This window comes from Nicotiana tomentosiformis, chromosome 2 (genome assembly GCF_000390325.3).
Source record: "Nicotiana tomentosiformis chromosome 2, ASM39032v3, whole genome shotgun sequence".
NCBI lineage: Eukaryota > Viridiplantae > Streptophyta > Magnoliopsida > Solanales > Solanaceae > Nicotiana > Nicotiana tomentosiformis.
The window spans coordinates 75,172,340-75,181,766 of NC_090813.1; the positions used below are offsets into that span (position 1 = coordinate 75,172,340).

The 9,427-nt window shown below is 34.5% G+C and overlaps 1 non-coding gene across 1 annotated transcript; it reads right to left on the reverse strand.

Moving 5' to 3' along the window:
• Positions 1-3,525: 3,525 nt before the first annotated feature.
• Positions 3,526-3,597, reverse strand: TRNAQ-UUG (transfer RNA glutamine (anticodon UUG)). The gene has a single exon. It is a non-coding gene; the product is annotated as a tRNA-Gln (tRNA).
• Between the last annotated feature and the right edge of the window lie 5,830 nt (positions 3,598-9,427).

Consider the following 9,427-nt stretch of genomic DNA (forward strand, 5'->3'; position numbering starts at 1 on the left):
GGTTTTTAAAATCCCTTGATGTAAAAAGGGTCCGCTGGCTAAATATGCCACACTCTCCGAAGAAAACAAATTCGTTGAATGAGGGAAACTTTAAACGTAATGCTAAAGAAGGTTCAAAAATTATTTTAAATTATACGATCAAAATTTAATTTCTTCTATTTTTTATATTCCTTGTTCAAATTTATGGTTTCGACAATTGCGGCACCTTACCTACTAATGCTTTAGTTGGGTCATATATATTTTCGGTTATCATGCATTATAAAGAAAAAGAAAAGGGAAAATAAAAGTGGCATCTAGACTTTAAGAAAATTGGAGAAATGTTTTAGAAGTATTAGAAGTATTTTCCAAAAATTGTTTGGAAGTAACTTCTTTAGAAATTTGATTTAACACTTAAAAGATTTCGTAAAATCCCAATCTGTTCGGAGTTTTTAGTGTTGCTAGAGTTATCGTAATTACAAAAACATAGAAAACTTCCATTATTAGAATTTTCTTCAAATATTGAATATATAATCGACCCAACTAATTTAAGATTGAGACGATTTTTATTGTTCTTGTCATTCTATTTCTCAATAATATTATCTCAGAAATGAATTACGTGGAATAAGAAGAGGTAGAAGCAAAGATTTGGCTTTAATTTGTTACCACAAATCCACTTTCATATAAATTCTTACCTGTGTAAAGCCTTTCAAAATTATGGAGCGGTATTTATTACAAATATTTGTAAAGCCTTTCCTAAGTTTTCTATTGTCAAACACTTGTTTCTAATCGTACGTGCTACGGTCAAGTACTAACAATGTCATCAAGCTGTACCAAAAGACATTATAATAATTTGTCAAACACTTTGCCTCATTCTATAAAATTGATTATATTTTTAATTAGGGATGATTCAGAAGTACCTTTTCATGTATTCAACCAACAATTATTGACTTCCTGAAACTTTGTAGAAAAATTTTACCCTAGGATTGCCAATCAATGCCTTTTCTTAAATTAATAGCAGGACGACAAGAAGACCACTAAAGTCTACAGTAATATCAGCCCGAACATGACTTTTTAATTTTAACCTTTAGAAGGTCAATGCCAGACGCTCATGTTTCTCTACTACTATACTACAAAGTTCAGAAGGGTTTTCTAAAAGAAATATTTTATTTTCAAATATTTTGATAGATTTTGATTTGCGTGTTTTTGGCAGGATTTGAACTTTATGAGTTCGAGATTATAATCCTTTTAAGTTACTGAATTCTAAATTAATAATTTGTATATATTCATTGGATTTCTTAATACAAATATAATATTTGAACAAAAACTGTTGGGTTCGACCGAACCCCCAAACAATACTGTGGGGCTCCGCCCCTGACTCGCTTCCTTTATCTTAACTAAAGTTTAATTTATTTTTTCTATCCAAAACTCCTAGGCGAGCTAATGATAAGATTGATTTTTTGTTAGACGTTCAAGGAGAAGGAGAAGATTGCCCAATGGTGCTTTTACTGAAGCATGATCACCTATGGCCAATACCTTCTCGCATTTTGTGCAAAAAACCTGTTACGATTTATTATCGGTACACAAGTTGCAACTATTAAAAGGACAAAAGCAAAAAAGCTCTACTCAACCGATAAAATAGATACACTTCATTTTCAATCAAGAGGTTGTGAGTTCGAGTCATCCAAGATGAGGAGTTCTTGGAGAGAGGGTACCGAAAGTCTATCAGAAACAGTCTCTCTACCTCAAGATAAGGACAAGGTCTGCGTACACACTACCCTCCTCAAACCCCACTAGTAGAATTATACTGAGTTATTGTTGTTGTTTCATTTGGGTGGGGGATTATTTCTTACATTGGTCGGGAACTTCTAATTGTATTAGATATTACACAAGTTTTGCATAATGTAAAAGTGTCACTGACTATTCCTTTGATAATGATATGATCCAAAAACCCTATTTTGTCGCAATTTAAACCTGTGACCTGTACCTAACTTTGCTGAGATAAAAGAGGGAAGCATAAGACAAATTGATAAAAGAGCTCATTCCAGCCACATAATTGGACAGACGACTAACTTTCACTAGATTCTTTTATAGCTACTAAGAATATAGCATTAAAGGACAAATTGCAGCAATACTAGTAAACGTTTGAATTATTCTTTTCTCCTTTCTTACCTGGTATTCGTTATTCACTTTGAGATCGGCCTGACTAATTCGAATTTGTGTTGCGAATAGCTCATTAAAAGGAAACCGCTCTTTATCAGAAACCTTTTCATTCTCTAGCTCAAACTCGAAATCTCTGATTAAAGATGAAAGAATCTTATTTATCCCACCATAACCTTTGATGATTAAGTCAAATTATCATACTTATATTTCAAAAGGAGAACACTAGTACTTTATATTCAAAATGTGTGGAGCAAAGAATTTTACGAAGAGAACTCCCAAGGAATGGGAACTTTGTCCATTTCGATAGCAATACAAAGTAGCAAGCTGGCCTTTCAATGACATGCTACTGTGGAATCTTAAATTTCATTTTTAGTGGGTGAAAATAAATTCGTTGGGGATTCAACTTGTGGAACTATCTCAAGGACAAGTCAATCCATATGCTGATAGAAATTGAACTAAGGATAATTGAGAATATGCTGCACACGATGATATTTTTCCTTAGGGCTTGGTGGACTTTAGACTAAGTAACAATACAGCATTTTATTGAAAGCAACTTCATATATATATATATATATATATATATATATATATATATGTAGCCCATGACGGAGAGCGGACCGATGAGGGTGGATCAAGCAGAACTGACAGGCTTTTACGTTGGCAAGTTTCAAAGAAGTGTGTATTCCCTTAGGCGAATCTTACATCGGAATTTGGACGATGAGCTTTATAAGGCACAATACAATTCACATGATACACGTACGTTTAGGGCTTGAAATGACGACATTACTCAAAATTAAAGACGAATCCGTACACACCTAGGCCTGAAGCGAACAATTCATGTCATAGACTTGGATCGTGACAAAGATGGCTATCTGACTATTGGGCATTAGAGCGAGTTTTTCATTTATAAAGTAAGGTCATTTATTACTTTTTTTTTGTTGGCTTTGTAATTCGTGTGCCCTGTTAGAATTTAAGCCAGTCAAAAACTATAAAGGAACTAATTGGAAGAATGAGCCTTGACAAACAAATTCTTCCCTCCACCTAAAGTAAACACAAACAAGGCTCTTTTCAAACTTTCACCTCTAGCATTTTTTTTATTCAATTTTTTGAAGAAAATAAGGAGATGATTGAGAGTACAACCATGGTTGCTAATTGCAGTTTCTCGATTAAGAAGATTATCTGATCTAATATTCTCTTTGTTTTAAATTTAAAATTAATTAGAAAGCTATCAACGAAGTTAAGATGCTCTAGAAACGTCCATGGAATCAAAGGATTACAAAGTTCATTGTAATTAGATCAAAATAAAAATATAATAGAAAATAGAAAAAGGTGCCATAAATTTTAGGTAGGTAGAAGTATTTACCTTAAAATAGGGTTAAAAACTATAGGTCCTACCGGGAGTCGAACCCAGGTCGCTGGATTCAAAGTCCAGAGTGCTAACCACTACACCATAGAACCAAGACGCTTTGGATGACATCGCTCTTTTAAAATAAAAATTATAATGAAAGTGTGTCATGATAATATCGTAAAGGCATTTGGTACCATTCCGTTATTGTTTTATATGACTACAAATTTCATGAATTTGAATTTCATTTTAAAATTAAACAGTGATTAATGTTTTTGTATGTCCAATTAGTTTTTACTTTAATATTTTCTTCCACAACTACAAAATATAATATAAAGGTTAAATTTAAAAAAAAAAAGTTAAACTCTACATCCAATCAAATGTTGACTTCATTTTCTGTCTCTTAAACGATTCTCAATGGATGATGGACATGTTAACTAAGGTGTACAAAATTTTGTACCTTACCACTATAACAATAATCATCATTATTTTCTCTTAAACAACGATAGAAGACTATTTTATTCCGCAAATATAATTTGCATTTTCAAAACGCACTTATAAGAGTATGCACTAGTGGTGTATAAAGTGAATATAGAACCATGAAGTCTTACTTTTAAATCCCAACAAAAATAAAATTGCTAGTAGGTGATTTCTATTCATAGCATTGATAGACAAAACTACTGGATACAACGATGAAAAATAACAATATCATTTGGATTTTTGGTTCTTTACAAATTTATTTTTAGTTTTATGATCCTGTCTTTTTTTTTTTACATATAAAAGATTTACTTTTACATGTAAGAAAACTGTCTTTTACACATAAGAAATCTAAAAAGATTATTTTCTTAAATTTAAAATTATAAAGGGGCATGATACACAAATAGCCCCTATGAAATTAACGGTAGTCTGCAAGTTAGCCGCGGTTCTAAAACTCAGTAGTTTCAAAACAAGGCGGTGCCTACTGCTTACTAGCGGGGCTACTTGATGTTTAAAATTTTAAGAACTAAAACCTGTTAAAGAAGTGATTATTCAAATAAGTGGACGTGATTACTCAAACATATCTTAATGCTAATCATCTAGTCTCCACGGCCACATCATTGCCTAAATCTATGGTTGGAGCTAAATTATCTTATCACTTGTCCTACTTCGAAAAGACAAATTTACCTCACCACTAACAAAAAGACAAAAGATAAAAACACAAATAAAAAAAAAAAAGTAGAGGACTTTGAATTTGACTTGAATATAATGTTTGACAAATTTATTTTATTTTATTTTAAATTATCACGAGGGATTTTTTTTCTTTTGGGAATTCTAAAATCGTTGGTTATGTTTCTTAAACTAGTTGGTACATGTAACCTAATTTATAATGTTTATCATATAAAAGGAACACAAATGTCACGGAATAATCAAAACACAATTAAGGATCTTATAGTACACATATTATGATCACTGATTAAACATTATTTTTAATAATCATTGATGGACACCTAGGTGGGAATATTGTATTGACTATTGATGAGCAAGGGATGATTTACAGTAGAGATGTAAGGCGTGAACCTAACAATAATAATTATTATTATTAGAAAAATATATACTTTTTATCGCTCCAAAAAATAATAGCCAATCAAATGTATATATTTTATATATATGTATATTATATACATATAATATAAATATTTTATACGTTTTTTGGCTAGCAAATACAATTAATTTTGGCATGCCGACCAATTTTGTATATTACCCTTACAATTATAATTATAATAAAAACATAGAAGATTTAATAGAATTTAAAAATCTTATAAACAAATGCACTAAGTTAAGAGATTTTTTGCTCAAATTCCATTAAACTATAAGGATACCGTTTGTGTTTATTTTATAATCGCATTATCTTAACTTATTAAAGCAAATATATGCAAGCACTTCTATCTCCAGCCTAAAAAAGGGATTACTTCTTTGAATGATAGCTACGTGCGTATTATCCTATTTCATGAAAATTACGTATTTGATCCAAAATTCTTCAAAAGATAAAAAGTGCTCATCGGAAAATAAAAAAGAAAGAAAGAGACAATAAAGTGCTTCAAGCAGCATAATTATTTTATTGTATTGTTTTCTTCTATAAAAGTTGGAACTCGATGAGTTGTTGGGCTGGAATAGTGGCCCACGCTGACGGAGATGGATCTAAGAAATGAAACCCATGTGCACAAATGCCCAAAACCGAAGAATTATCGGGTTATCCACGTAATGGATGACGTATGCCATATGGGTAATAGAATATGTCCGTATCTTTCTCGAAGGGACATAGTAAAAACTACTCCCTCAAGTCCACTATAATTAAAAAATTTTTTAGCTATTTTTACATATATTAAGGTCCAGAAAATGAGAGTAGCATAAATGAAAATGTTCAGATGGATGTGCGTACACACTAGGATGGATAAGATTAGGAATTAGGATATTCGGGAGAGTGTGAGCGTGGCTTCCTTGGACGACAAGATGCGGGAAGCGAGGCTTAAATGGTTTGGGCACGTGCGAAGGAGGAGCCTAGATGCCCCGATTAGGAGGTGTGAGCGGTTGGCTCTGCCAGGTACGAGAAGAGGTAGAGGGCGGCCTAAAAAGTATTGGGGCAAGGTGATCAGGTAGGACATGTTGGGTCTTCAGATTTCCCAGGACATGAATCTTGATAGGAAGGTGTGGAGGTCGAGCATTACGGTTGTAGGTTAGGGGATAGCCGAGCGTTTTTCCTCGTTGTGCCGGCTAGACTGATAGTGTTTTGTCTAGGACTGCTAGCGATTTTTGTTGGTGTTTCACACTTTTTTTTTTTTTCCCTTTCCATTTGCTTGTTATCTTTTACGAAGCTGATACTGTTTTTCTAGTTTCTGTTGTTGTTACAAATTTATTGTCTCTGAGTCGAGGGTCTCCCGGAAACAGCCTCTCTATCCCTCAGGAATAGGGGTAAGGTCTATGTACACTCTACTCTCCGAGACCCCACTAGTGGGATTCTACAGGGTTGTTACTGTTGTTGTTGTCACATATATTAAGGAATCGATCTTTTAACATTAATTAATAATAAAATTGATCATATTAACTTTAATTTATTCATTGAAAATACAAGTACACTAAATACTTGTAGGCTCTTTACTGTAAGAGTAATTTTGAAAAGAAAAAAAAATTTAATATCTTAAAAATTAAATATTATGGAACACAAAAAAAAATTAATTAAAATAAATCGAAAAAAATAATTATGTTCCTCGTGCTCCGTTATAGTAAGAGCCCCAAATCTAGAGCCGGTATCAAAACAACTATGGAAGTCACAATTGGCAACATTAACCCGTCCCAATTTTTTGTTGATCATTTGATATTCGAAATTCGCCAATGCAATTAATTCGGGAGATTCATGCCTCTGGTAAAATATAAAAAGCCCATGACCCCGTGTGACTTCCGCGTTCGGTCTATCGGATTTGACACAAAAGGATTTTGGGAATCTGGAAGGAGTATGGTGGTTGGAGGAGCTGCCGGATAAGACCAAAAAATAATGTTGAAAATTTTGTCAATAATTGCTAGGAGCATAAGTATATAAAAATAATTGCTTTATAGGTAACACGTCATCGTTCATAGATTCGTACATTTCGATTGTACGACAAGGATGGTTGTTACAACAGAAGCCATGCACGTATAATTCATGTCATTTATGGCGGTGTGTTATAAATTATATCAATAGTCAATACCAATTATTTTATTATTATTCTATTTGGGGTTTGATAGCTCTTGTTTCTCATTGGATCTTCTCCAATAGAATTCTTTAAATTTAAAGCTAAATGTCTTTAAATATTATGAAGCAAAACAGGAAATTATCCAAAAAATGATTTAAGTTTAGTAAATGGATGGAATGAGACAGTAAGAGTTACGTGTTTACCCGTAAAACGATACAGTTGAATTTATTTGTGGTTTCTACACAAGTGAATTAATTTGATCCAAGATATAATAAAATATAAAATACTTAGCCTTAGAACGTAGATGGAACGACAGAGCTGATAAGTCCGGGAACAAGGTTTTCGAGCGCAACAATGATGAGATCAAAAACGAAAAAATAAAATTGTATTAAAATGCTGTATATAATGTAGTGTAAGTTAGCCAGAAAATTCGTGTCCTTAACAATGATAAATTGAGCTCTCTATTTATAGCTATGTCTAGGGAAGGAAGTCATAGGATCATGCCCTTCTTTAATGTCAATTATGAGGGCCATTGATGAAGATGTAACGTTAGACATAAATGCCAAATTTCTTGTAACGGGTCATCATCCTTAATGCTGCAAAATATTATGTATTAAATGTTACCGGGCGCAAAATATTTAATACTCTTTTTATGATCGTTATTCCTTCCGGTGACAATCGGAATAGCTATGTTCGGTGGACATCCACATCTTGTGTTCCACGTGTCCTTCCTTTAAGCGGCTACGTGTCACGCTCGTATTTTTCCCTATACAGATAGTCCCCCTGCTTTCCGGTGACACAATCTTGAGTTATCGGAAAGTTGGTAGAAAATACCTTTTTGGTGGGAATTACTGTAATTCCCTTTGAAGTTTTCTGATAGTTGATTATACACGTCTCTCCGCATTTAATTCCCTAAACACGCGTCATCCCACGATTCAGCACAGCTTTTGCCGATTAACGAGGTAATCATGGCCATGAATTTAGTCGCCAAAATTTTACTTATACGCATCATCATCCTCTTATGTACTTCATAATTTCTCAAACTTCAAACTCGCATCTCTATTCCCCAACCTTTCTCTGATCTTCTTCAAACCAGATATTTTCATTCCTTCTATTCCAATGGCTTCCTCTTCAGAACGTGCTAGCTCTTTAAAGGACAAGAACAAAATCGAGGATTTCGTTCCTCCAACAGTGGGTTCCATCATCTCAAGAAGGCTTAGTACTTCGAAGGATTTTAAAGATAAATTTCCTACTGCTAACCCTCGCACATGGGCTGTTAGTAGGTACCTTTCTTCTATTCGTCCTTCCAGTATTCCTGCTGTGAATTAGGAGGACTGTCGCTGCCATGAGTTAGATATTATTGCTCCTAATTTATCGGAGTGAGTGACCCTTCCCAGGGAGGGTTTTACATATTTTTTCACGTATCCCTTTACTTTGGGTGCGTTTTCTTTGAACGGAGAGCTCGATCCCGTGATTGCGAAATTTTGCCTTCGCTACCAAGTGTGCTTGGCACAGGTGAGCCCTTTAGTATGCAGGACGGTTGCATGCCTTTGTCGCCTGTGTCAGGAAACTGGGGAAGAGATATCATTAGCTCGTATGATGAACCTTTTTCCCCCCAAGATTTTTCGGGGAGGTATGACAAATCTCTGTAAACGTGGCTACCATGCTTTGTTGACTAGCATGGATGATGACACCGATCGTGGGTGGATGGAACAGTTTGTTGTAGTTTCCACCAGTGACATTATTCCAACAACGTCTTTATCCTTCCCGGTTGCTTGGAACCGTTTTCGTAAGTTCCCTTTAATACACTTTCTCTTACTAAATATTCTTTCATGCATGTATTGATCCTTCAACCTTTGTATGTTACAACGACTCGATGGACCCCACCGGTGGTAGAAGGCTTGGACCGGTGGGTTCAGAAGATCTTGGACATCACAACGCCTGAAATTCGTTTGTGGAAAGAGTTGTCCCTTAAATACGGGTGGAAGGCCAAAAATCATGGTAACTTTATTTTACCTTGTTTCTATTTTTTTTTTGTGAAGAACTTGGTTGAACCCTTCTGACTTGTTCATGAAATTAGGTCTACCTGCGGACTCAGTTGATATCCACGAGGAAGATGTTTTGGCTGAGCCTGCTGATGCGGCGAGGTTGCTTCAGGAGACACTTACTCGAACAGTCATCTCCGGGCCTGCTTCGGGCGCAAATGTTTCTTCACGGAGTCCCCGTCCAGAAAACA